Source organism: Anopheles gambiae, chromosome X, assembly GCF_943734735.2.
Source record: "Anopheles gambiae chromosome X, idAnoGambNW_F1_1, whole genome shotgun sequence".
Lineage (NCBI taxonomy): Eukaryota > Metazoa > Arthropoda > Insecta > Diptera > Culicidae > Anopheles > Anopheles gambiae.
In genome coordinates, this window is record NC_064600.1 from 24447468 (window position 1) to 24474202 (window position 26735).

At 38.1% G+C, this 26735-nt stretch overlaps 1 protein-coding gene across 7 annotated transcripts in view; it reads left to right on the plus strand.

Moving 5' to 3' along the window:
• The first annotated feature begins 17555 nt into the window (after nucleotides 1-17555).
• LOC133391686 (protein lozenge-like) overlaps nucleotides 17556-26735 on the plus strand; it is a 337731-nt gene continuing 328551 nt past the window's right edge. For 2 of the 7 annotated variants that reach the window (XM_061647380.1, XM_061647400.1), the window contains exons 1-2: nucleotides 17623-18183; nucleotides 18629-18925. The gene's annotated coding sequence lies outside the window, so the exon portion shown is untranslated. The other 5 variants (XM_061647406.1, XM_061647384.1, XM_061647356.1 and 2 more) reach the window with 5 other exon arrangements.

A 26735-nucleotide genomic window follows, 5' to 3' on the forward strand; every position in this document is an offset into this window, starting at 1 on the left:
ACGGCAAACGACTCATGCATTCTAAAAATAGCGAAAAAGATGGTGGCGCTCTCTGTTGGTGGGATACCCCAACCAGTTGAGATTGTTATGCATCGCTAGAACTAGAACGGCGATACGATTGTTTAAATAATAAACTCCAATTGGAAACCACCAGCCCTGAAGCAAGTGAGATTTGAGTAATGGTCGTTGGTGTTGATACCTACGTATTTGACCACACGACCATTCATATAGATTTTTGCTCAAAAAGTTAGAAGGCTATATAGGTCATGATAAGATGAAACTTGTCGAAACACATTGCATAAAAAGGATAGCAATATAATGATGAGTTGTAATACGCCATCTATTGATCAAACCAATGAAGCTGTGGAGCTGTCATTTTTTTCTATGGATATTCAATTTTCCAGTCGTTTTAGCTTAATCTGTGGCGCTTGGGAATAGTTATATTTCATATATAGAATTTAATTAAAAATATTTTAATATTTTATATTTTCTAATCATGGAAAATATTACTCCAATTGAAAGCTTTTGGGGTGTTCATGAGCTTCCTTCTTTCAGACTTTTTTTCATTAATCATAATGCAACAATGAAAAATATTAAACCTGTTATTTAATCGTTATTTAAAAATTAAATCTCCTTGAAATCGGTTCATCTTACAGCAATTAACGTTTTTTTCATCTCAATTTAAAATATTTTTTATACAAATAATGTACGCTGGTCGGTCGCCTGGATGACAAAACTGTAGTAAAAATGCTGCTTGGGAATATTTTAAGGGATATAACGCTTCTCCAATGTAACGTAGAGGGCTGAGCCTTACCAGGCGCTCTAGCAGCAATTGAACAAGACATCGAACATGAAAAATATATGGGATTTGACATGTTCGATTTGTTGTTTATCAAATCGAACATGTCAAATCCCATATATTTTTCATGTTCGATGTCGTGTTCGATTGCTGCTAGAGCGCTGCCTTACTTTTACCCAATGTTGGCAGTGGCGAGTTTACAGTATCGGGGGCCCTAAGCAGTAAGAATTTTTGAGGCCCTCTGTATATGATTACATGATATATGAATTTTTGATATACATGATATATGATTATATGATATATGAATTTTTGAGGCCCTCTGTATATGATTACCGGGGGTGTTTTCAACGCAGCATGCACCCGTTGGGACAGGTTTATGTGTGGTTTGTGTTTGTGTGTGTGCATGTGTGTGTGTGCATGTGTGTGTGTGTGTATGTATGTTTGAATTTGTATTGCTGTGTGTGTTTGTTTCACAAGTAGGTCGTTTTGGATAGATTTGTTAGTAGTTTTTTGTGTTTTGGGTTTGGTTTTTGATGTAATAAGCAGGACCTCCGCCCTCGCGATCAGTGTGTTTTTGATATATTAACAATTTTACGGTCTTCTTTCGCCGTGGTCTTCTGAGAACGTCCGGTTGACTTTTCGGTTGTCGCGTTTCGGTTGTCCAAGTGCGTTTCGGTTGTCTAAGCACGTTTCGGTTGTCCGAAGCGCGTATGAAACAAAAGTGCGCAATCGTTCCATTACGAACTCGATCGTTTTGCGCTTAATGCCAGCAGCCGCCATTCGCTTTATCATATGGCGCTGATAATCGGTACAATGTTTACCTCGACCCATTGTTACTAACATTGCTTGCTTGGACCGTCAAGAACGCGCTGGTTAAAAACTTGGACACGGCTGATCCCGTGCTCTGCCTGCGTTCTACTTCTATACGCGATGAATTACATCGTTGTCGAGCAGCGAAAACATCGCATGGATAAAACTATCAACGAGTACGCGAGTAAGCGTCTTCCCTTCAAAATCGAGAACAGAATACTGCCGCGCTCATGAAACAAAACGCCCATTGAAAAGAACAACTGCGCACCAGCTCAATGCACGCACAAAAGTTTCCCATGCGCACACAACGTGCAACGCAGAGATGCACGAAGGCCTTTCAATGGCGTACACTGGAGAAACACCTGTGAGGGAATGCCGAGTTCATTGCTATTGTGTGCGTGTCCATTTTGCATCGCTGTGCATGCACATTCATCAATCAGCACACCTGCGTTTTCGTCCGAGGAACAAGAGCTACTGTCGATGCAAACTTTAGCTTTTATCCAAGTGTAAACGCACGATGTTTCACATGATAACACACATTATCAGAATGCTTTCAACGCAATATGACATAATGGCAAGCTACGTTTTTCAGACACAAACCCGAGCACTTGCAAATACACATTAAAAAGCACACTCTCTTTCTACTACTACACACACACACAAATGCACACACACACACACACACACTCACACACACACATGCACACACACACACACACACACACACACACACACACACACACACACACACACACACACACACATACACACACACTCACACACACACCCACACACACACAAACACATACACACACACACACACACACACATACACACACACAAACACAAGTAACGTGGTAAAACAAGTGCTAGGTGCGTTGAAAAAACCAGGGCCCTATCTTAATGTCCGATACTGTACCCGGCATCCATCTTGGATTATGTAACATTTCAACTTTAATTTTTTGCTGGGGAGGTGCTAAGGATTCGTCTAGCACGGGGCTCCAACGTCCATCACACACGGGGCCCTCCTTGCTAATACTGTGCCATGTTCTATCAACTGTTATAGATAATGGACAAAAGATTCGCGGGGCCCCTCATTGACGGGGCCCCCCGCAATTGCTTACTTTGCTTACCGTTAAAATCGCCACTGAATGTTGGAATCTTTTCGCAAGGTACCCAACGACCTGTCGTAAACGCGCGTTTTGAAATATGTAAGATATCGGTTCGGATTTCAACCGATCGCGTTCGGTTCGGCAAGAAAAGGATAAGAAGGGTGACAAGACGCGCAGAAGGCCTCTAAACCAAAAGCGGGAATGGAAGACTGATGTTTTGGCAAACGTAGAACAATAAATCGTTTCGGCAAAGAATTTACACCGCGTTGGTTTTCATTTCGCAACATTGACGATCATTTTGAGTTGCGTTTAGCTTAAGCAAATCGTTTGTTAAGTTTTATGTTACGTGTCGCCAAAGATTTCAAGGACTTCTTTACCCTAAAATCACTGTATTGTGCTAATGTAAGACCGTTTCTAGAATTTGCTAGCATTTTATGGACACCAACTCAGCAGTACAAAATCGATAGACTAGGAGCAGTTCAAAGAAAACTTTCACGTGTTCTTTAGTACCGTTTACCATGGTCTCGACAATCTGTGTACCCTTCGTATCGTCATAGATGTCTGCTATTCGGACTAGTCTCACTACACCATAGACGAATGACGGCACAGTGTACTATTATACATAAGCTTATCTAGCAGGAATCTAAGGCAACATCCCAAGCGCCACAGATTAAGCTTAAACGACTGGAAAATTGAATATCCATAGAAAAAAAATGAAAGCTCCACAGCTTCATTGGTTTGATCAATAGATGGCGTATTACAACTCATCATTATATTGCTATCCTTTTTATGCAATGTGTTTCGACAAGTTTCATCTTATCATGACCTATATAGCCTTCTAACTTTCCGAGCAAAAATCTATATGAATGGTCGTGTGGTCAGATACGTGGGTATCAACTCCAACGACCATTACTCAAATCTCACTTGCTTCAATGCTGGTGGTTTCCATTGGAGTTTAGTATTTAAACAATCGTATCGCCGTTCTAGTTCTAGCGATGCATAACTTCAATACGAAACCATACAACAGTACAGAGGAAATGAGAAAGCTCTCCTTCAAGCGATCTCAACTGGTTGGGGTATCCCACCAACAGAGAGCGCCACCATCTTTTTCGCTATTTTTAGAATGCATGAGTCGTTTGCCGTCTGCTAAACGAAGTCTTTCTATATTCCGTTTAGGTAGAGAACTTGAGTCGTTTAGAAGCCGTTAAGTGGTCGTTTAGTGGATTTGTGGCACTTGGGATCTCTTATTTAGTACTGATTTTAGGTGTACGGTATTTGGTTGTAATGATCGACTTTTGAGAATGATTGACTCGTATAGCTCTGTTCACAGCATTGTCGATCCTAGCGTAAGCGTAAATGTAATAAAACAAACTTTGCGAAGCCTTTACTGACGAGTGAAATTCTTATTATTTTTACCAATTTATTTTTGTGGTCAGCTTTTATTTATTTTCTCATGAGTTCAGTGTATATATTAGTTAGAAATCTAGTATTGAGTTATGGAGGCCAGCATGGCTAAATAACTTTGTTCAATAAATAATTAAATAAATAGTCTATCTTATTCTATTCGTTGCCTTTTTTGAAATATTTTTCCGCTCAAAAGCTATTTAATCATATAGTAACAATAAACACGTTATTAGACAGCGATTGGTTTGTACGAAGCTACCAAGTCCTTTGCATAAATGCTATAATTCAACCCGGATTATACCACGCTAAAAACAAGCAATCAATTGTGTTTATTATTAGCCCATGCAGTTCATTGCCACTCAATGAAAAAATATTTGGAATAAATGTTAACAATTTCGAAACGATTACCCTGTACCGCTTCAAGATAACGAAAACCTAGACGAACTAGTAATTGAAAATCTTATTACAACAGAACATCTTTCACTGCTAGAAAAAGAGTACATATTGAAAACAATTCTATACAATCAACAAGTTCTGTTGAAAGAAAATGAAAGACTATCTTCAACCTCTATTATAAAGTATTAAATAATCACAAAAGATAATGAGCCAACATATACAAATTCATTTTTCATGTTTCGAAACAGTTACAAAACAGACGTTGAAAATCAAATTAAAGAAATGCTTGAAGATGATATCACAATGCTTGAAGATGGACACATTCTAGCAGTTCATTTCCGCACCAATCTGGGTTGTCCCTAAAAAAAAAGATTCATCTGTAAAAAGTAAGGATAGAGTAGTCATTGACTCTCTTCTCTTCTTCTTTGGCTTAACAACCGTTGTCGGTCAAGGCCTGCTTGTACCCACTGGTGAAGTGAGCTTGGCTTTCTTTGACTTATTGTTACCATAGCAGGATAGTCAGTCCTACGTATGGGGGCACGGTCTATTTGGGGCGTGAACCTATGACGGGCATGTTGTTTAAGTCGTACGAGTTGACGACTGTACCACCAGACCGGCCCAAAGTCATTGACTACCGCAAACTAAATGAGAAGACTGTAAACTATAGATACCCTATCCCTTAAATTGAAGAGATCCTTGATAACTTAGGAAACTCAACATATTTCTCAACTCTCGACCTTAAATCAGGATTCCACCAAATACAGCTGGATCCAGATTATTCGGAAAAAACTGCATTTTCTACGGGTTAAGGGCATTTCGAGTTCACTAGAATGCCTTTTGGCCAGAAAAACGCTCCAGCTAATTTCATACCTTGATTTCAAAGGGCTATGTAGGCATGTGTAAAATGAACGAGAATCGCACCGTTCGAACAGTTCGGTAAAGTGCACGAACGAACGAGGTTCTTAATAAAAAGAACGACCAGGACTTTTGGAAGAAACTGACTACACCGAACGCGTTCGAACGTTCCGTTCAGTGTTCGACGGCACACATAAATGTGGTAATGAAACGTGCAAAATCATATTGCTTTCTCGCTCTTTCTCGCACCGTGCGAACGGGTCGTCAGAGATCAAAATGTACCCTGTTGGTGTTGAAATCGTACCCATACAACTCAATTCCTCGAACGCCGTCGAATTTGTCCAGCAGTGTTCGATACGTGTGCTGTTGGTGTGGAAATCGTATCTATACGACTGAATTCATCGAACGCGTTCGAACTGGTGTTCGATCTGTGTTCTGTTGGTGTGTAAATCGTACCTACGCAACTGAATTCATCGAACGCGTTCGAACTGGTGTTCGATCTGTGTTCTGTTGGTGTATAAATCGTACTTACACAACTGAATTCATCGAACGCGTTCGAACTGGTGTTCGATCTGTGTTCTGTTGGTGTGTAAATCGTACCTACACAACTGAATTCATCGAACGCGTTCGATCTGGTGTTCGATCTGTGTTCTGTTGGTGTATCAATCGTACTTACACAACTGAATTCATCGAACGCGTTCGATCTGGTGTTCGATCTGTGTTCTGTTGGTGTGTAAATCGTACCTACACAACTGAATTCATCGAACGCGTTCGAACTGGTGTTCGATCTGTGTTCTGTTGGTGTATAAATCGTACCTACACAACTGAATTCATCGAACGCGTTCGAACTGGTGTTCGATCTGTGTTCTGTTGGTGTGTAAATCGTACCTTACTTACTTACTTATCCGGCGCTACAACCGCTTTGCGGTCTTGGCCTGCCTCAGGAGTGTACGAAACCGCTCACGGTCTCGCGCCTTCGTCTGCCAGTCCGTTATCCCGGCCTTAATGGCGGACGCCTCCACGCCATCTTGCCACCTCAATTTGGGCCTACCACGCCTCCTCTGTCCTTGTGGACGGCCTAAAAAGACTTTACGGGCTGGGTCGTCCGTTTCTATGCGTATAACATGGCCAGCCCACCGGAGCCTGGCGAGCTTTATACGCTGTACGACAGTGAGGTCGCCGTACATCTCGTATAGCTCGTCATTATAGCGGCTCCTCCATTGTCCTTCCACACATACGGGGCCAAGTATCCTTCTGAGCATCTTCCTCTCGAACGCGGCTAAGAGGGTTTCGTCAGATTTGGACAGTGTCCATGTCTCAGAGGCGTATGTGAGCACTGGTACTATATAGGTACTATATAGTCCCAGCTTCGTCCGTCGCGACAGGTTCTTTGAGGTGAACTGCTTTTTCAGGCTGTAGAATGACCGGTTGGCAGCCAGCATCCTTGCGCGCAACTCAGCTTCCATGCCATTGTTGTTGCTGACCTTTGATCCCAGATAGGTGAATTGTGGGACGACTTCAAAAGTGCGTTCACCTATCTGCACGTCACGCCTACGTAGATTCTGATTATTTGTTGGCGGGCCCGCTGATGTTGCCACCATCAGTTTGGTCTTTGCCTCGTTTATCTGCAATCCGAGGTTCTCTGCCGCCTGCTCGATCTCTGGAAGGCTTCTGTTACATAGGAGAGCCGCAGACCAATGATGTCTATATCATCAGCGTATGCCAGGATCTGGGTTGACTTATAGAAGATGGTTCCCGTAGTCTCCACCCTCGAGTCACGGATGGCTCTCTCTAGCGCCAAGTTGAATAGGAGACTGGCAAGCCCGTCATCCTGGCGCAGACCCTTGGTGGTAGCAAAAGGTCCTGAGAGTTTTCCATCCACCCTCACCTGGCATGTGACGTTGGTCATAGTCATTCTAACTAGCCTTATCAGTTTGGCCGGGATTCCAAATGAGCTCATAGCGTCGTACAGTTTTACCCTGGCTATGCTATCGTATGCGGCTTTGAAGTCTATGAAGAGATGGTATGTGTCGTTTTTGTATTCAGCCATCTTCTCCAAGATCTGCCGCATGGTGAAGATCTGATCAGTGGTTGATTTTCCGTTTCGGAATCCTCTTTGATAGTTTCCTACTATCTCTTCGACGTGCGGGACAAGGCGATCCTGAAGGATCAGGGAGAATATTTTATAGGCGGTATTCAACACCGTAATACCCCTATAGTTGTTGCAGTCCAACCTATCTCCCTTCTTGTATATGGGGTAGATGATGCCGAGATTCCAATCACAAGGCATCGATTCGCTATCCCACACCTCAGTAACAATTTGATGAATCTCGTTTTCTAGTCGTGCACCTCCATTCTTGACCAGTTCGGCTGCAATTCCGTCGGTTCCGGGTGCCTTGTTATTTTTCAGCCGACGGATAGCCTTTCGTGTTTCATCTATGCTAGGTGGCAGTAGCATGACATTATCTGCTAGTGGCGCTTCTAGCTGTTCGCTAAACTGGTCATTGAGTAATTCATCAAAGTACTGAGCCCACCGCGAGAGGACCTCTGGCTGGTTACTGACCAGATCTCCATCCTTGTTGCGACAGCAGGTTACCTTAGGTACAACGTTGTTTCGGTGACCTGCTATCGCTTGGTAAAACTTTCGTGTCGGTCCGTACGCCTCTCTGGTTTGCTCGAGTTCCCGCATGTTTTGCTCTTCCAAAGCATGCTTCTTGGAGCGGTGAACTCGTTTCTCTTCGCGTCTAAGCCGTGAATATTCCTCTGCGCATGCCCGCGTTCTATACCGTTGCTGCATTGCTCGGTATGCAGTATTCTTACGTTCGGTCACTTGTCTGCATTCATCGTCGAACCAGCCAGATTTGGTGTTGCCACGACGTGGTGGGAGTATATTTCTTGCACAGTTTATTATTTTTGTTTTTAGAGCGTTCCACCTCTCGCTCGTAGTTTCATATCTGTTTTCTGGTAGTAGAGACTCTTCTAAAGCGGTTTTGAATGCCTGTTGGACAGCAATGTCCCTTAGAGAGTCCGTGTTGAGCCGAGCCTGCGTGTTTTCTCCGCCCCCATTGGCGCGGGGGCGGACGATTCTACAACGTATCACTAAGCCAACCAAGTAGTGATCGGAATCGATATTGGCTCCTCGATAAGTTCTGACGTTTAACAGGCTCGACTGTCGTCGGCGGCTTATTAACACGTGGTCAATCTGGTTGAAGGATTCGCCATCCGGGTGCGCCCATGTAATCTTGTGGATTTTTTTGCGCGCAAATTTGGTACTTCCTACAACCAGATTGTTCGCTGCGGCGAACTGGGCCAATCTACTACCATTATCATTACTGTGCTCATGCAGACTGTGACAGCCAGTGTATTGGCGGTACATTGGCTCCCTACCGACTTTTGCGTTGAAGTCCCCCAGGATGATTATGAGATCATGCCTGGGGCACGCATCTACAATTCTAGCGAGGCGGCCGTAAAAAAGGTCCTTCTCCTCTTCCTCTTTATCTTCGGTAGGGGCGTGAACGTTTATGAGGCTTATATTAAAGAATTTGCCTCGCATGCGCAGGGTGCATAGCCTATCGTTTATAGCCTTGAAATCCATGATTGCGGGTTTCAACCGGGGACCTACGGCGAAACCCGTTCCGAGCACGCGGTGGCGGTCGTGGCAGCTGTAATATATGTCGTAACAATGCTTACCACGCCTGTTGTGCACACCGTTCCCTAGCCACCGAATCTCTTGTAGAGCTACGAGGTCCATGCTCAGTGTGGCTAGGGCGTCATCAAGTTTTTTCAAGGCTCCGACTTCGCTTAGAGTGCGTACGTTCCATGAGCCCATTTTCAGAGTAGTCCGGGGGCATTGCGTATGGTCGGTATCGGGATGTCCGTTTCGAAAATTTCCGTGGCTTTCCGTAGTCGTTGATTCATGGGACTGGGTGACTGGCCCCGCGCCCACGTGACCGTTTTGTTTAGCGTAAGGTTGCCCCCCGACGTTCAGGCACCCAGTTTCCCGGGATACCCACCCCCTTCCTGGTTCGCCATGTGCTACCATCCGCCCAAGGGGTTGGGTCAAGCCCGTGTACCCAAGCTTGGATATGTGGTGACACATGTTACCACTCTGCACGACGAGGACGTGTCGGAATAGGAGTTGGATGGGAGAGCCTGTATTATCCCTCAATGGGGTTTCGGATCCCATCCCATTACAGAGCCAGAGGTAACACAGAGGTAAATCGTACCTACACAACTGACTTCATCGAACGCGTTCGAACTGGTGTTCGATCTGTGTTCTGTTGGTGTATAAATCGTACCTACACAACTGAATTCATCGAACGCGTTCGATCTGGTGTTCGATCTGTGTTCTGTTGGTGTATAAATCGTACTTACACAACTGAATTCATCGAACGCGTTCGAACTGGTGTTCGATCTGTGTTCTGTTGGTGTGTAAATCGTACCTACACAACTGAATTCATCGAACGCGTTCGAACTGGCTCATTTGTGTTCGATCTGTGTTCTGTTGGTATGGAAATTATACCTATAAAATTCAATAGATCGAACCCGTTCAAACGGATTAGCCATTGTTCGCGAATGAACAGAATTGAATTGATTGTGCTCATCATGTTGATCCATATTTAAGTAGTTTTTTTTAAATAGAATCCTTGAGAGTGTATAAGGCATGGGATACAATATATGCAGGAGACATTTTTGCTCGTATTAGTTTTTTACATGCTAGTTTTTGGTCGGTTTTGCGATGGATTGTGTTGACCAGACAGCCGACTGTTTAATGTTTTTAAATGATTGGTTACAACCGCAGAATGAGTACTTCTTTGGCTACAGTATGCGTCTATGGTGGGTAAATGAAAAAGATAACGAGCGTTCTTTGTGAATAAAAACCTCATGAAACAAAGAACGAAAGAATCGTCGTTCGCGTTCGGTTCTTTTTGGTGAGCGAACTAGTTCGTTCGCGTTCGGTGAAAAGAATCGTTTTGCCCATGCCTAGGGCTATGTATCATATCTTATCCGTTTTAATTGGGACAATTTGCTTTGTATTTATGGATGATATAATTGTTATTGGAAATAATTTAACATCTCATATTGATTACCCTCATACGGTGCTTAAAAGTTTATAAAATTTCAATCTAAAGCTATAAAAATGTTAAAATCTGAAGAGAGAAACTGAATTTTTGGGATTTATAATTACTTCCGAAGGCGTTAAACTGAGCCCAGATTTGATTAAAAAAATCGTTGATTGTTGATACAATTCCTTGGATTAACTGTGTATTACCAAAAGTTTATACGAGACTACGCTGCAATATCCAAACTATTAACGAAATGTCTAAAGAAAGAAGCAATAGTCGATCATACAAACGATTCATATTTAAAATCATTCAATGATTTGAAAGCAATTATCTCATCAGATCATTTTTTAGCTTATCCAAATTTTGAATTGCCTTTTATTCTTACAACTGACAAAAAAGGCAAAAATTTTTAATATCAACTGAACACAATAGAGCCCATCCAGAAATTTCAGAAGTAGAAAATAAGCTACAACGTAATTATTTTTTCCGAGAGTGCAGAAATTTATCAAAAAATTTGTAAACAGTTGTGAGATCTGTATGACAGAAAAATACGAACGAAAGCCTTACCGTATACTAATATCACCAAGGCTAGTCACATGCAAACCATTAGATCGAGTAAATATGGACATCTATATAACTAATAATTGTAGTTTCTTGTCTATTGTAGATTTATTTTCAAAACACCATGTTCTACCTAAGAAACAACAATATGGCTCAAGTTCAACAAAAACTCACTAAGTATTGTATTTCTCACGCTTTATGGAATTCCAAAAGAAATATTAACGGATCATGAAACTACTTTTAGATTAGTACAACTGAGAAATTATCTATCTTCCTTAGACGTCGTACTGAATTATGCGTCATGCTCTGAGTCAAATGGACAAGTGGAAAAAAAAACTCACAGCAGCATAACAGAAATTAAAAATTTCATCAAACATAAATACACTGGACATGATACAAAATCCATGGTCAGGATATCAGTTGCATTATACTGACTCGATATACTCATCTACAAAATTCACTCCAAACGAACTGACTTTTAACCAATCTAATGAGCGAAATGAAGTTCAAATACTAGAGAATGTAAATAAATTATTTAACACGAAACAAAACAAAGTTTAGAAAAAGCTGCGAAAAGACAAACAGCTAAAAACGAAACTAAAAAACCCCCCCAAATATCGTTGAAAATCAAGACGTTTTTGTAGTACCCAACTTACGAACAAAAACCCAGACAAGAGCAATCAAAACAAAAGCATGTCAAATAAAAGAAAGAACCTTTGAGAATAAGCGGCATCAAAAGACATAAGGGAAAAATTATAAGAATTAAAAAAACTACGAACGAAATAATGAATAGTATTAGGTGATTCTTTCATATTTTTGTCAACAAGAATTTAAGAAAAAGACAATTTATGAAAAATCTTTCATTAATAAGTAAAATTAGTACCAACTGTTAAGGTATTAGCTAAGCTACAAAATAAATAGAAATAAGATCGAACTATTATAACGTATTTGAAAAAAGAGAATAAGCAAAACCTCTTATTCCGAAGGCATGCAACGAGCCGAGGACGCCTCTTATCTACACCCCAGAGTAATTATGTATACGTAACCCTGCATTCCACATCACCATCACCAACGACATCGGATTTGGATATCGGCATTCTGGTTTGATCAGGCCAATAAAGAGGTTATCTTAAACTCACTCCGCTCGACTTGCAATTATAGCAAAATTGTTGTTTATTCGATATTCCAACGTGTCTTCTGGCTAAGTTTTATTTATATTATAGCTCATGTAAGGAATTATATTAAAGGAATTATGCAATAATACATAACATTATTATTAATGGGACGGGGCCGGGCTGGTGGTACAGTCGTTAACTCGTACGACTTAACAACATGCCCGTCATGGGTTCAAGCCCCGAATATACCGTGCCCCCATACGTAGGACTGACTATCCTGCTATGGTAACAATAAGTCATTGAAAGCCAAGCTCACTTCGCTAGTGTGTACAAAGGCAGGCCTTGACCGACCGGTTGTTGTGCCAAAGAGGAAGAAAAACATTACATTAAAGAAAATCATGCAATAAAACAGAGTTCTGAAAACGTATTCAATTGGTTGCTTTTGAATTGTAAACAGACTGGAGATGTCAAAAATCCAGTAGTAACGGCACATGATTCAACCGTAGCGGGATGCATTCGATCATAGTGGACTGCGATTCAAAACAAGCGGCGCGTGATTCGATGCAAACAGCACGAGATTGGAACGTAGAAAAGGGTGTAAATATCGAGCAGTATAATTAGAAAAAGCGCATGACATTTAAGAACCGCATAGATAAACAATTATAAAAACCAAAAAACTCATTAAATATTCACACTTGTTTCTAAACAGGAAATCAGAACTAAATATGCATAATAAACATATGTTTTTGCGGCTTATGCATACATCCCCGATTCTTACATACATGTACAGTGCTGATATGGATTACGTGTGCATATTTACATCCAAAAATAAATATATATATGTTGAATAAAGCAAAGTATTAAAATTATTTTTAACTCGTCATCTTGGCATAACAAAACGATTTACATAAAGTAACTAACTTATTAAAAATTAAAAAAAATCATAGGAAACTTAAATTAAAAAAAAATTAACACAGTTCGCCTGAGCTCATTGAGTAAAATAATGAAGTAGCTGAACAACGTATTTAATGATACATCACAAGTTTATATTTTCCAGTACATATCTCTTCTGTTCTTCGTATAGTTAAGGATTAGGTCAAGAAAATGTAGACTATGCACTATGTTATATATGTTTAGGTTTCATGGTTTTATATTTTGCAGTGTTCCCATATTAGAAAATTAATAATCAACAAACAACTTATTTTAAACTCAGCTATGCTACATAAACATTCTCCGTGAAAAAGCACATTGCGAACATAATGTTAAAGAAATAATTATTATATATTCATCATTTTTTCTGTACACAATAAATATCTGTACTCTACTATTTTCCGAATATTTTCGAACAATAAATTAATATAACACGATGTTTGTTTTGTTTGGTCTTCGATAATGCCGGCTTTAACAGGCTAGCAAAGCTTATTAACACTTATTTTAACTTAATCCGTTTAATACAAATTTAGGATTAACTTCAAACAGTGCGTCATTGGTTTTATAACAGTGTTGATGTTTGGTCGTAGTTCCATTGATACATCAATAATGCTTCCAAAGATTTTCAAAAAACTGCAATTACGAAAAAAAGTCGAGTTGTTTCGGCAATATATGAACCGAACTCGTGAACTATGTTTTAGTATATCTATTTGACTGTGGGCTACGGAACGCTTTTAAACAAATCGAAATAACAAATCAATTTAAAAGCACGAAAGTAAGCTAAATAATTCTGCCAAATTATTTTACCCTAGCATAATGCTCAGTTGAGTTGTATTCAAAAAAAGGATGGTAAGCAATAAACTGTACTTACAGTGTTAGTCGATGATCAGATATAATATAATTTAAAACGTCATTACCCTCTTCCAGCTGAAGAAATATAAGCCGAAATTGGTGCACCAAGCAAGTAAGTTTGCTAATGTACGTTCACATATATACAATGATTATGCTGATGTCGTTAATTGCACTCCGGAGTACATGTAAACATATACAAATGTAATGCCGGGTATGGATGTAGGTACAAATAAAATCGACCATATGGTAAAACAGCTCAAAACGGAGCATCGAATCTATCTGAGCTAAGGGGCACTCGAATCTCAATTTCCCGGGTTGTTCATATTAATTTGGTTTAAAACGGTGCTAGCACCGTTATAACTCCTTTGCTTCATCTCAATATGCTCACGAATTTCCCTTGTTTTTCTCACAACATCATGTTTTTCTCATTTGCACACTATGTCTTTTTCACCCTATCACACATCATTCACCATGCTGAATGTGTCAGGGTCGTAGGTTTTACAGTTGTTTAATAAGCATCATTCGGGTTTGCTTTTGAACGTCCTTAAGTGCAGGAAAGTAAGTCTACGGGCAAATGTTGGTAGGTTTTGCGTTTCCACCTGCTGATAAGCCATTTGTTTCATAACCAGTATTCCGCAACTAATGTTGTTAACACTGTAAATCCATTGTGCCAGGGACTAGTACAATATGTATTCTTTAAAATGCAGATTATCTACTAGAGATGACGTTTATGTAATGGTTTGTTTTCTCGATTTGGGACATTTAAACATAGAAAGAAAAATACAATTCACATAAAATGTTAGTGATTCATTTGAAGGAGTTGAAGTAGTTCAGAACATAAATATAATTTTAGGGTAAACGTACCACTAGCTGTAGCAGAACCAATGCTAATTGTATTTATTCAAAAATAATATTACATTTTAATAATGATTACATTTTAATACGAAAGATAAATGAATAAAATGTATCAACATTGCTCCGAATTACCTACGTTTTCATATGGAAAGCTATTTTTTAGAATGATTTTTATGGTATCTCACGAATTAATTAATTTGTTTTTGTCTTTAAGCACAACTTCAAAGTAATGGTTTTGATGTACTCTAGCTCATTGAATTTTGCAACTATTTTCTCTATTTTAGAAACATTTTATCATAATACTTCTATACTTACTTACGTACTTCTATACTTACTTGCAAACAGGGATGCCCCTTTCGAAGGTCAGTCATTCCTGGATTTTACAGAGTGTATTTTATCAGTGAAATTAGGTTCGCAAAATTGACTTTGTTCAAAAAACTATTTCACGAAAAGCACAGAAAAGTTGCTTATATTGATAAACGAAAAATCTACATCATATCACCGATAACAACTGTAGTTATACAATGCGTTATTGAATGTTTTCATCAATGAAAATCATACACTTATACATCTTGGAATTGCATGCATGGAATTAATGCAGAAACTTTATATTGTGATATATTTGATTGACTATCATCACTGTTGAAACACACACAGCAGAGTTGCCAGAACAAAAGAATGTTTACGTTGAACTGTTGTGGGGAGACAGGTCGAATTACGAAAAATATGTCTGTTTTAATTATAATATGGAATACATAGGAAATATGGTGCTTGTTGTTATATTTAATTTTAAAAAACTTTATCTGTAAAAGTTGTTCCATAAAAAGTTTCCTTGATGATCGGTATAGACGATAAGTACTCTTCCCTGCGCTATTTATTATTGCGTAAATTTAGCTGAATAGTTTCTCTACTTCAGTGCTGTAGTAAATTGGTTCTGTTCGATCTTGTACGAGCCTGGGCATTCATCCAGTAGGTGTAGTATAACAGTTTAGCCACCCCAAAATTTTGTTTGGCATTGTATGAAGAAATTTTATATTTCATAAAAGTATCGTTTTATACCAAAACGATATCGTTTCCGGTATCGTTTCCCATGCCAAAAACCTGCTGGACGATGTTGTTAAGAATTCGTCTGTTGTTTACACATTTTGGTTCTTCTTTTTGGTCGAAAAGATTGGTTGGTTGTTTTACTCGGTTGTGTCATGCCACCTAGGTCAATTGTTCTACGCCAATGAGGCACTATAGATGTAGGTAATGTGCAAGCAAATATAAAGAGCAAAAGCGAGAAAGTGACTGTTTATCTGAATGTAATAAGCGAGATAGAGTTGGTAGCCTATAACTTGGGACACGACGAACTCTCCGTCGGCAATACCCGTGTCGTGCGTTAGAGTGTCGAAAAGGGTAGAGCAAGACCACGGATATGTATCATGCATAAATGAAAGAAGAGTGCAAATGAGTATTGTTGTTACAGTTGGCTTGACAAGGAGACAAGCAGTGGATGCGTTCAAAAAAGATACATTAAATTGAACTAATGAGATGGGAGAAACCCGGAGTCGCAGAAATTTTACAGACAGGAGGAGCCCGAAACAAATAAAAAGAGTGAGGGCGAGATACATGAAATAGAAAAACAAACGTGTATGAGTGGGTAGCGTTGAAAATCAGAATAGTTTTAAAAACAGCATAATCCCGCATAACGGCCGCGTATCATAACACAAAATCTTAAAATATGTAAGTGCTGTGCTACTTAGTGTAGCACGTATCTAACACATATTTGTAACTTACTTAATTGAGATTCTTGAAATATAAATTAAAGCGACCTTCGCATTCGACAATTAATAAAAATATGGAGGAAAATGAGATTGTCAGAACCGCTTGGGTTTTTTTTGTAAGTTGTGTTAAGGCTGGTCGTGGCAGTTATTCCACATTCCACCGTTTTGTTATTGCTTACTGACCGGGTGTGTTCATGCTCTCTCTCTCTCCCTCTCTCTCTCTCTCTCTCTCACACACACACACACAAACTGTGTGTGCGCGCGCTTGTGAGTGTGTGCGCGCTTGTGTGTGTGTATGTGTGTGTGTGTGTGTATGTGTATGTGTATGTGTGTGTATGTGTGTGTATGTGTGCGCGCTTTTGTATGTGTGTGTTTGTGTGTGTATGTGTGCGCGCGCGCTTTTGTGTGTGTGTGTGTGTGTGTGTGTGTGTGTGTGTGTGTGTGTGTGTGTGTGTGTGTGTGTGTGTGCGTGTGTGTGTGTATGTGTGTGTGTGTGTGTGTGTGTGTGTGTGTGTGTGTGTGTGTGTGTGTGTGTGTGTGTGTGTGTGTGTGTGTGTGTGTGTGTGTGTGTGTGTGTGTGTGTGTGTGTGTGTGTGTGTGTGTGTGTGTGTGTGTGTGTGTGTGTGTGTGTGTGTGTGTGTGTTCTCTTGTTTTTGTTACAGAGAGAGAGAGCGAGAGAGAGAGAGAGAGAGGGAGAGAGAGAGAGAGAGAGAGAGAGAGAGAGAGAGAGAGAGAGAGAGAGAGGGGGAGGGAGAGACGGAGTGAGAGAGAGAGAAGGGGGGAGGGAGAGAGGGGGTGAGAGAGAGAGAGAGAGAGAGAGAGAGAGAGAGAGAGAGAGAGAGAGAGAGAGTTTGCACAAATAGTTTTGGATCTGATACATACAACGCGAGTACATCCCTTAACAAGAAAATTTGTTTTTACGCGCATTAGGACTGGAATCCAGTTTACGTTCAATATCAACAAGTAATTTTTTTAGTTATAATTTCAGCAAGTTATCAAGATCGCGAAACAACTAGCTGATCAACTTTTTTTAGAGTTGGGATGGGCTGCCAACCTAACACTTGCTCCGCCTTAATAGAGGAATGGATCTAGAAAGCCAGTCATTCTCGTCCAGGATTTTCAGGAAGATTTCATTAATGAATCCCGTTTAAATAGAAACAACACACGAGGTCAATCCGAATGCTCTCTCTTCCGTGTCATGCTATTAGCTTGTTGTTTAATGTACATGAGATCTGTCGGGTGGATAAAATACGACTAACATAAAACATTTCGGTGTCACGTAGTGTGTATGTTAATGTGAAATGTGTATGTGTGCCTAGCTATTTTTTACATTTTTGAAACAAACTTTTCCACCTGCGGGTTTCTTCGCATCTACACACGGTGTGGTTATTGGGGTGCCGTCTGCACCATCAGCTGTGAGTGAAGGCAGAAATATAACTGCCTTGCTTCGGTTTGGTTTGACACGAAGGATTTCCGATTCACACATTAAACAACGGCAAACGTGGTCCAGGTCTTGTGATAGAGTAGAACAGTCTGAATATGTTACAGGTTGGAGAAGCACGCAAGTAGAGTGAATGGAACAGTGCCGACACGACCTTATTTGTACTTCGGCATATCGTCACAACAGCACTCATTAAGATAGTGGTTCAGTGTAATGCTAGTGTACGTGTGCTAGTGTAATGCTAGTGTAAAATTTGAGCTCTGGAAGGAAGCTGTACCTTGTGCGTTAAAAAAAAAATATATATATATAAAATATATATATATATATATCACACTATATATATATATAGTGTGAGAGTGTGTCGGTGTGTGTGTGTACAACCATGGAATGTATGTTAACATATGTATATATATATATATATATATATATATATATATATATATATATATATATATATATATATATATATATATATATATATATATATATATATATATACATATATATATATATATATATATATATATATATATATATATATATATATATATATATATATATATATATATATATATATATATATATATATATATATATATTTATCTATCTATATATATATATATATATATATATATATATATATATATACATACATCTAATACATAGTGCTTTGTCAGCATCTGTTAAAACTACTAAAAGAAAATGGTGTTTGCATCTTTGTTTTGTGTTTGTTAGTGTTTGGTTTGTGAAGTGTGTGTGCGGTTAATTAACAGATAATACAAATTTTATGTTAATGACAAAAGAAGATTAACCGTTTCCGAACGAGCTTCCTTTAATTAATTAATAGTGTCTGTATTATATTTACCATAAGCTTCAGTGAAAAAAGTTTACGCTAGGAAATAGAAAAGTACAAAACGGTTTCTTTCACTGTACTTCAGTCGTTAGCCGGATTCAAATCAAACGGTAAGGATCATATATTTTATAATATAGGATCTTAAATTTACCATAAGCTTCAGTAGAAAAAGTTTACGCTAGGAAATAGAAAAGTAAAAAACGGTATCTTTCACTGCACTTCAGTCGTGAGCCGCATTCAAATCATACGGTAAGGATCATACATTTAATAACGATAATAGTGCGTGTTTTAAGCATTCCAATGATTCTTTGTCTTATGAGAATTGTGGTTTTTCATTATAATAATTTTTGTCGGTGGTATGCGAAACGCCATCAAACTTTGAAAAGTGCTTTCAGAAAACCAAGTGTAAACACCCATAACAGCAACACCCAAGTGAATTTCAACAAAAATGGTTTCGGTCGAACCCATTGCTTCTTCTATCAACCTCGCGCCAACATATCAATTTATTATATTCTACATATCAGTAACCCTACGCCGTTCAATAAATCAACTCATAAACCGTATGAAGTTGTGTCATATGTGATAGGTTTTAAATATTTTTTATTCCACATAATGAAAAACCAAATCACAAACAAATAGCATTTCTAGTACATTTTCTCTTATCTGGTAAAGTAGAAGTAGGGGGCGGTCTCATGGAACAGTCGTCCGCTTGAACAACTTAATAATATGCCCGTCAAGAGTTCAAGCCTAGAACGGACCGTCCCTCCGTAGCAAGGACTGACTATCCGACTGCATGGTAATGAATTAAGTCTCGAAAGCTTGTTAAGGCCGGTATGTCCACGTAGAACGTTACGCAAAATTGAAGAAACAAAGTAGAAGTCATTCTGCTAAGCAGAAAAATAAAAAATACTGTGTGCAATGTATCAACATAGTTCCAGATATCGTAGGATTGCTTAATACATAGATGTTTTTGAATTAGTTTCTAATTAAAATACCATATGTACATCGGACAGGCGTATTCCTATAATAGTAATGTCGTCATTTTAGTATTTTATACATTCTTTACTTAATAATACCTAAACGAAAACAACACTACAGGGCCCATTATGTGACTCGAGTGTACAATCGAGAAACAATATATCAAAAATGCTGATTTTCGATTTTAGGGCCAATTATGTGACTCAAGTATTTGAGAGAATGTATCAAAAATGCTCATTTTCTATCATGATCCATGTTAGAGAACTCGATTTGTTATTTTCATTACTTGACTCGAACAGAGACTGTTTTTTGACGAACAGCTTTATGTCAGGTTAAAGCTACGGTTATGTTCTACGGTTTAACTACTAAATACATGTATTTTAACCACACGTTTTTTCATTTATATATATAGATTTTATTATTATATATATATATATATATATATATATGTATATATATATATATATATATATATATATATATATATATATATATATATATATATATATATATATATATATATATATATATATATATATATATATATATATATATATATATATATATATATATATATATATACACCTGTTCTCACTTTCCTCTGAATCGTTTTCCGGTTGCTATGGATCGCAATCCATGAGAATGAATCGCAATATATATATATATATATATATATATATATATATATATATATATATATATATATATATATATATATATATATTTATTAGTTTAGATGAGTTTCGAGACAAGTACGCGTATAATTTCATAATTTCATAAGTTTGGACGATGGGGGTTTGGCAGGAAAATTTTAGTCCGACTACTCCATCATCTGATATGCTTACCTATTCTGTACATCTGAGTCAGCGAAAAGTGAGAGCGAAAAAGAGTGACGATCGCTACTATGCTCATGCGGTTACTCATATAGATGAGATATCCATGATTCCTCCCGGGCGAGATGAAGCCGTCCTCAGTTTTCTGCAGTTTTCCTGTTTCTTATTAGTTTTTTTTTATTTGGACCTTTTATCGTTATTGTATGATTTTGAATTATTTATAGTTTAATACGTTGCTTGTGTATTATAATATTTAATAATTGTCTGTTTGAACAGGTCTCATGATACAGTCGTCAACTCGTACGACTGAACAACATGCCCCCCATGGATTCAAGCCCGAAATGAATCGTGCCTTGATACGTAGAGCTGACTATCCTGCAATTGGTAACCAATAAGTCACTGAAGGCCAAACCCACTAGTGGTACAGATAGGCCTTAACCAACAATGGTTGATGAGCCAAAAAAAATCTTCGTATGTTTAATAGCCCGTATCGTATAAGGCCGCGGGGCCACGGGGCTTTCTCAAGCTGAGAAAACGTTCTCAAGCACTCATTTAAGTTTCTCAAGCACTCAAAACTTGTTCTCAGACTCAAGCCCGTGGCCGTCGTCAGTTTATCTCACCCTGAGAGACTGATAGGCCGCGGGGCCATGGGGATTCTCAACGCTCATTTTCTTAAGCACTCATGAGTGCTTTTGAGAAATCCTCGTTCTCAGCGTTTGTCGAATAGGAACAAAATCGGTTTTGACAATCTTTGAGAATCTTTGAGAAAGTTGACGATGCAGCGATCGGCTAACTGAAATATGAGCAATTGTGCTATTTGTTTTTCGGCAATCACTTTGGAAAATGTATTCAATGTTTATAATTGAAAAAAAAAATAAAAAAATGCGATCAAAAATATATTTTCTATTCAAAGCTCCAAATAAAGCATGAGTGACTTTATCAGTTTCTCAAAGTGAGAAAAATTGACGACGGCCACGGGCTCGCGTCTGAGAACAAGATTTGAGTGCTTGAGAAACTTAAATGAGTGCTTGAGAATGTTTTCTCAGCTTGAGAAAGCCCCAGGGCCTCGCGGCCATATACACCACATGATTTTCTTCAAGAGGAGGAGGGTCACATTTTACATTATTTCGTTTGGTTTGCTGATTGCCTGCTTTTTACATATTTGTTTGTGCCGCAGAGAATAATGTTTCCCCATTCCCTAATATCTCTTGCAATTTACGGCTATCTGAATTGTTAAATAGCAATTCATTTGGTGTAAATCCTGTCGCTGAATGTACAGTATTATAAATCAGTAAATATGATCTTCGTAATTGGTGTTCTACTTCACTTATACCTCTATGTGCCCTATCATGCTCGGATGTTACGAAAATTTTTTGCCTGTCTGGATCTAGAACATCTTCTACTATGTTAGTTGTAATTACGAAATGACCTTTACTAAACTGATAATTACTCAAAGTCTCTGGTAAAGTGTGCATAATTTCTTCTGGTGCAAAAATCGCTGTTTGTTTTCCATTATGAAACTGGGTTATAAATTGGGTTATAATACTATCTGAGTCAAAATTGTTACGTGTTATTTCTGTTCAGCGAAAATTATTGAACGGTAATATTTGAATTATTGAGTTTGTGGAACCCATTTTAAATACGAGTTGGTTTCTGAAGAAATTTGCAGGTCTCGTCGTGTAATGAATATAATAATCGTTCGATTTATCAGCCGAATGAATTGTTGTTCCATAACTTGAACAATCACTTGTGTCATTAGAAAATATTGATGAAATAGAAGAAATATTAATATCTGGTAATGTTTCAGGCCTCCTGTTTAAAGCATCCGCTACCACATTGGTCTTTCCTTCTTTGTATTTCACTTCGTAATCAAAGTTCTCCAATTCTAATCGCCAATTGAGTATTTTTGAATTCTTAAATGAAGTTTTTATAAAAGTAAGCGGCTTATGATCAGTAATCAAGGTAAATTTTTGCCCGTACAAGTAGGGTTTAAACTTTTTTACTGCCCTAATGATTGCTAATGCTTCTTTTTCAGTAGCAGGATAATTCATCTCTGTTTTATTTAGAGTCCTACTTGCAAACGCTATCGGCCTTTCAAAACTATCCTGAATTTGAGATAGAACCGCTCCTAAAGCATGATTACTAGTATTTGTTGTTAAAATAAAGGGCAGCTCAAATATAGGATACGCTAGTATTTGATCTGAAGCAATAATTTGTTTCAGTTCTGTGAAGGATTTTCTAAATTCGATATCTTCATTTGAGAAAATAGCTCCTTGTTTTAAATATTTCGAAATAAGCCTTGGTATTTTGGCATAATCCCTCACAAATCTACGGTAATAGCCTGCAAGCCCAAGAAACTGTTTGATTTCTTTCGGATTAGATGGCAACTTCCATTGAATAATTTTTTGAATTTTGTCGGGATTGGGTTTTATACCATGTTGTGTTATTAGATGACCTAGAAATTCAGATTCTTTCTTTAGAAATTCACACTTGTCGATTTGGATTTCTAAATTAAATATGGATAATCTTTTCAAAACCTTGTTTAAGTTCTACAAATGTGATTCTAAATTACATCCAATAATGACAATGTCGTCTAGGTAGACAAAGCAAATCGAACCAATCCGTATCCAGTTAACACATGATTCATAGCACGCTGGAAAGTTGCTTGGGCATTTTTTAACCCAAACGGCATTCTCGTAAATTCGAAATGTCCCTGGAATGTGGAGAAGGCCGTTTTTTCACGGTGGGAAGTTTCCATTTCTATCTGATGAATACCAGTTTTGAGGTCCAGGGCTGAAAAGTAAGTAGATTTTCCCAAACTATCCAAAATTTACTCTATTTGAGGAATAGGGAATTTGTCATTGATAGTTTTTTCGTTAAGTTTACGAAAATCTATCACAACCCTTACTTTCCTAACGTGAGATGAGTCCGATTTTTTTGGGACTACCCAAATAGAAGATGAATAAGGACTGTTAGAAGGAACAATTATACCATTATCGAGCAATTCTTTAATTTGTTCTTCGACATCTTTTTTATAATGGTTAGGAAAACGGTATGTTTTTGTATAAGTTGGCTCGTTATCCGTTGTTATTATTTAATATTTGACTGCATTAGTTGATGAAAGTGTCTCATGCCGCTTTAGCAGTACTTTTTGATTTCCTAAAATAATATTTAGTAAAGCATCTTTTTCATATGGAGTTAAATGTTTGGTACAAATTAGCTTTTCAACTGGGATTTTTTTAAGAGAACTTAGCGGGATCGGACTTATGGTTTCGAAATTATTAACTTTCAAATCAAAAGTTTTCTTTATGTTTGGTGCAATTTGAGATTGACTTAAAATGTTAATAGTTGATTTATATCCATCCGATTTATACAGTCCTGGTTTTATTACAATATTTTTACATAGTGTTTGATGGTATGGCACAAATCAATCGCCATTTTGTTGAGTTTCAATTGAAACTATGTGATGATAATATTTTTTGGTAGGAAAATATTTATGAAAAGGGAAAGTTTTATCCAACAGGTGAATAACTTCATTTTTATAATCGACAGTGCCTTCACACATTGCTAAATACTCGGATCCAATTAGGCCGTCAAAAAAAGCATGGAAATCCATTTCGTAAAATAGTTGTTCCGGAAGATTGCCTCCTAGTAAATTAATTATTCCTTTTTGTGTAACATCATGTGAGCCACTGATGTTTTTCACAATAGTGTAAGTAGGTTGAATTAGAGGAATAATTCCGCTCTTTAATATGTTTTTGTTAGCGCCGGTATCTACAAGTACATTAACTTGTTTCATAGAATAAGGATGTATAACTAAAATATACGGTGAAAAGTCTATGTCTTTGTTTTTATTTGTAATGCTTCGCAAAAATTTTATGTCAAGTATGTCTTCATCTTGTTCACAATTATTATGATCGTCTTGCTTGCACGTTTCATTCGAATTCGCAACTTTTTTAATTAACGTTAATCTTGTCCTTGTGGATTCGGTTTCCATGGGGACGGGGAAATTTGTTTTCATGTGGTTAGTTTTATTTGTATTTTTCGTACACCGGATCAAACTGAATTATTTGTCTCCCGTCGAGTCGTTTTCGAATTCGAGGGATATAGATCATGAGAAGATTTTCCGAAAAATTTGTTATTTTCTGTAACTTTTCCTGTATTCATGTTAATTGCAGTTGATTCGTGAGATTTAAATTTAAATAAAAATGAATACGCATCTTCTAAACTTTCTAGTCTTGCTGCTTGCATATACCCAAAATAGGGGTGAGAGAGACCAGCGATAAAAGCTGCTAAGCTTGTTTCGTCTATGAAACTTTTTATCGCCACCCAACTGTTTTTATATTTTTCATTTTGCTTGGCTATCATTTTTATGCTTTGTATTGCCTCTTTTGTTTGAAGGTAATAATTTTTAATAGTTGAGTTGTGATTCATTTTATTTTGCCTCAAATGACTTATATGAGTTGATAGATCATGCTTATCAGAAAGACCGTTTATAAGCACATCTTATACCTCATTAAAGTCGTTAGGGCTACCTTCAAGGTAAATAATATCTTTTGCACGACCTTGAATTTTATTAATCACGGATGCTTCATACATACTGAAGATTGAAGGATGCACTTTGTCTTTCAAAATGTTGAGTGCATTCTCCGCTGTTTTAAGCCAAGAAAATAACTGCTTCTTATTACCTTCATACACAGGTATGCCTTTAATAGGGTCTGGGATTTTGTAAAACGATTCAATGCTTATTTCGGAACTAGAATTTTGAGCGATTGTATGGTTATTTGAACTAGTTGCATTGTTAACCGTTAATGCAGAAAGCCTTTGCTCCTGCTCTTTCTGTGTTGCAACGAGAGTTTGCATTAAACGATTCATTTGTTCTAGTTGCTCCAGAATTTGATCCATGGTATTTTTTTTCGTTAACTGCTGCTAGGCTAGCAAATGGAAGCTCAACTGTTATCAGTATATGTGAAAGGCTTCCCGAATCGTTCGATGATGAATCTGTATCAGATTCTGAACACACAGTGGAATTGTTTCTCCACATGAAAAAAAAAAATCGAGCGTGAAACTACACTCTCTGCGTTTTTTTTTGTTTCCAAGATCAAGCGCCTATTTAGCAACCTGATAAAGAATGCGAATAAACCTATCAGGTAGTATTTATTCGCTGCACAGTAGCAAATGTTTTTAATCTCTGTCACTCTTAGACAAACAAAAGATTAATACTACAAGTTCGCTTACCTATGCGTGCGTGTTTGAGAACACGTGTAGTACCCTAACCTCAATCCGCTTCTGGATAAAAGGAGAGAAGGAAGGAAGGTTCTGTCGTTGAATTAGAAACGGCGTTGTCACAAGTCGTCCGCACTTTGTTTTCGTTCGGAGATGAAATTATAGCTCTATCTAGAAGTGGCTATGTTTTCGGGCAATCTGCGTGAGATTGTAAAGCCGCGGGGCCACGGGGCTTTCTCAAGCTGAGAAAACATTCTCAAGCACTCATTTAAGTTTCTCAAGCACTCAAAACTTGTTCTCAGACGCGAGCTCGTGGCCGTCGTCAATTTTTCTCACTCTGAGAAACTGATAAAGCCACTCAAGTTTTATTTGGAGCTTTAAATAGAAAATATGTTTTTGATCGCATTTTTTTTAACTTTTTCAATTATAAATATTGAATACATTTTCCAAAGAGATTATCGAAAAACAAATAGCACAATTGCTTATATTTCAGTTATCCGATCGCTGCATCGTCAACTTTCTCAAAGATTCTCAAAGATTGTCAAAACCGATTTTGTTCCTATTCGACAAACGCTGAGAACGAGGATTTCTCAAAAGCACTCATGAGTGCTTGAGAAAATGAGCGCTGAGAATCCCCATGGCCCCGCAGCCTAATACACTCACTAGCACTGTTAGGCCGCGCGGCCACGGGGCTTTCTCAAGCTGAGAAAACGTTCTCAAGCACTCATTTAAGTTTCTCAAGCACTCAAAACTTGTTCTCAGACTCAAGCCCGTGGCCGTCGTCAGTTTTTTCTCACCCTGAGAGACTGATATAGTTTATTCGCCAACGGTCGGAATAGAAGGCCGCGGGGCCACGGAGCATTGTTCTCAGACTCAAGCCCGT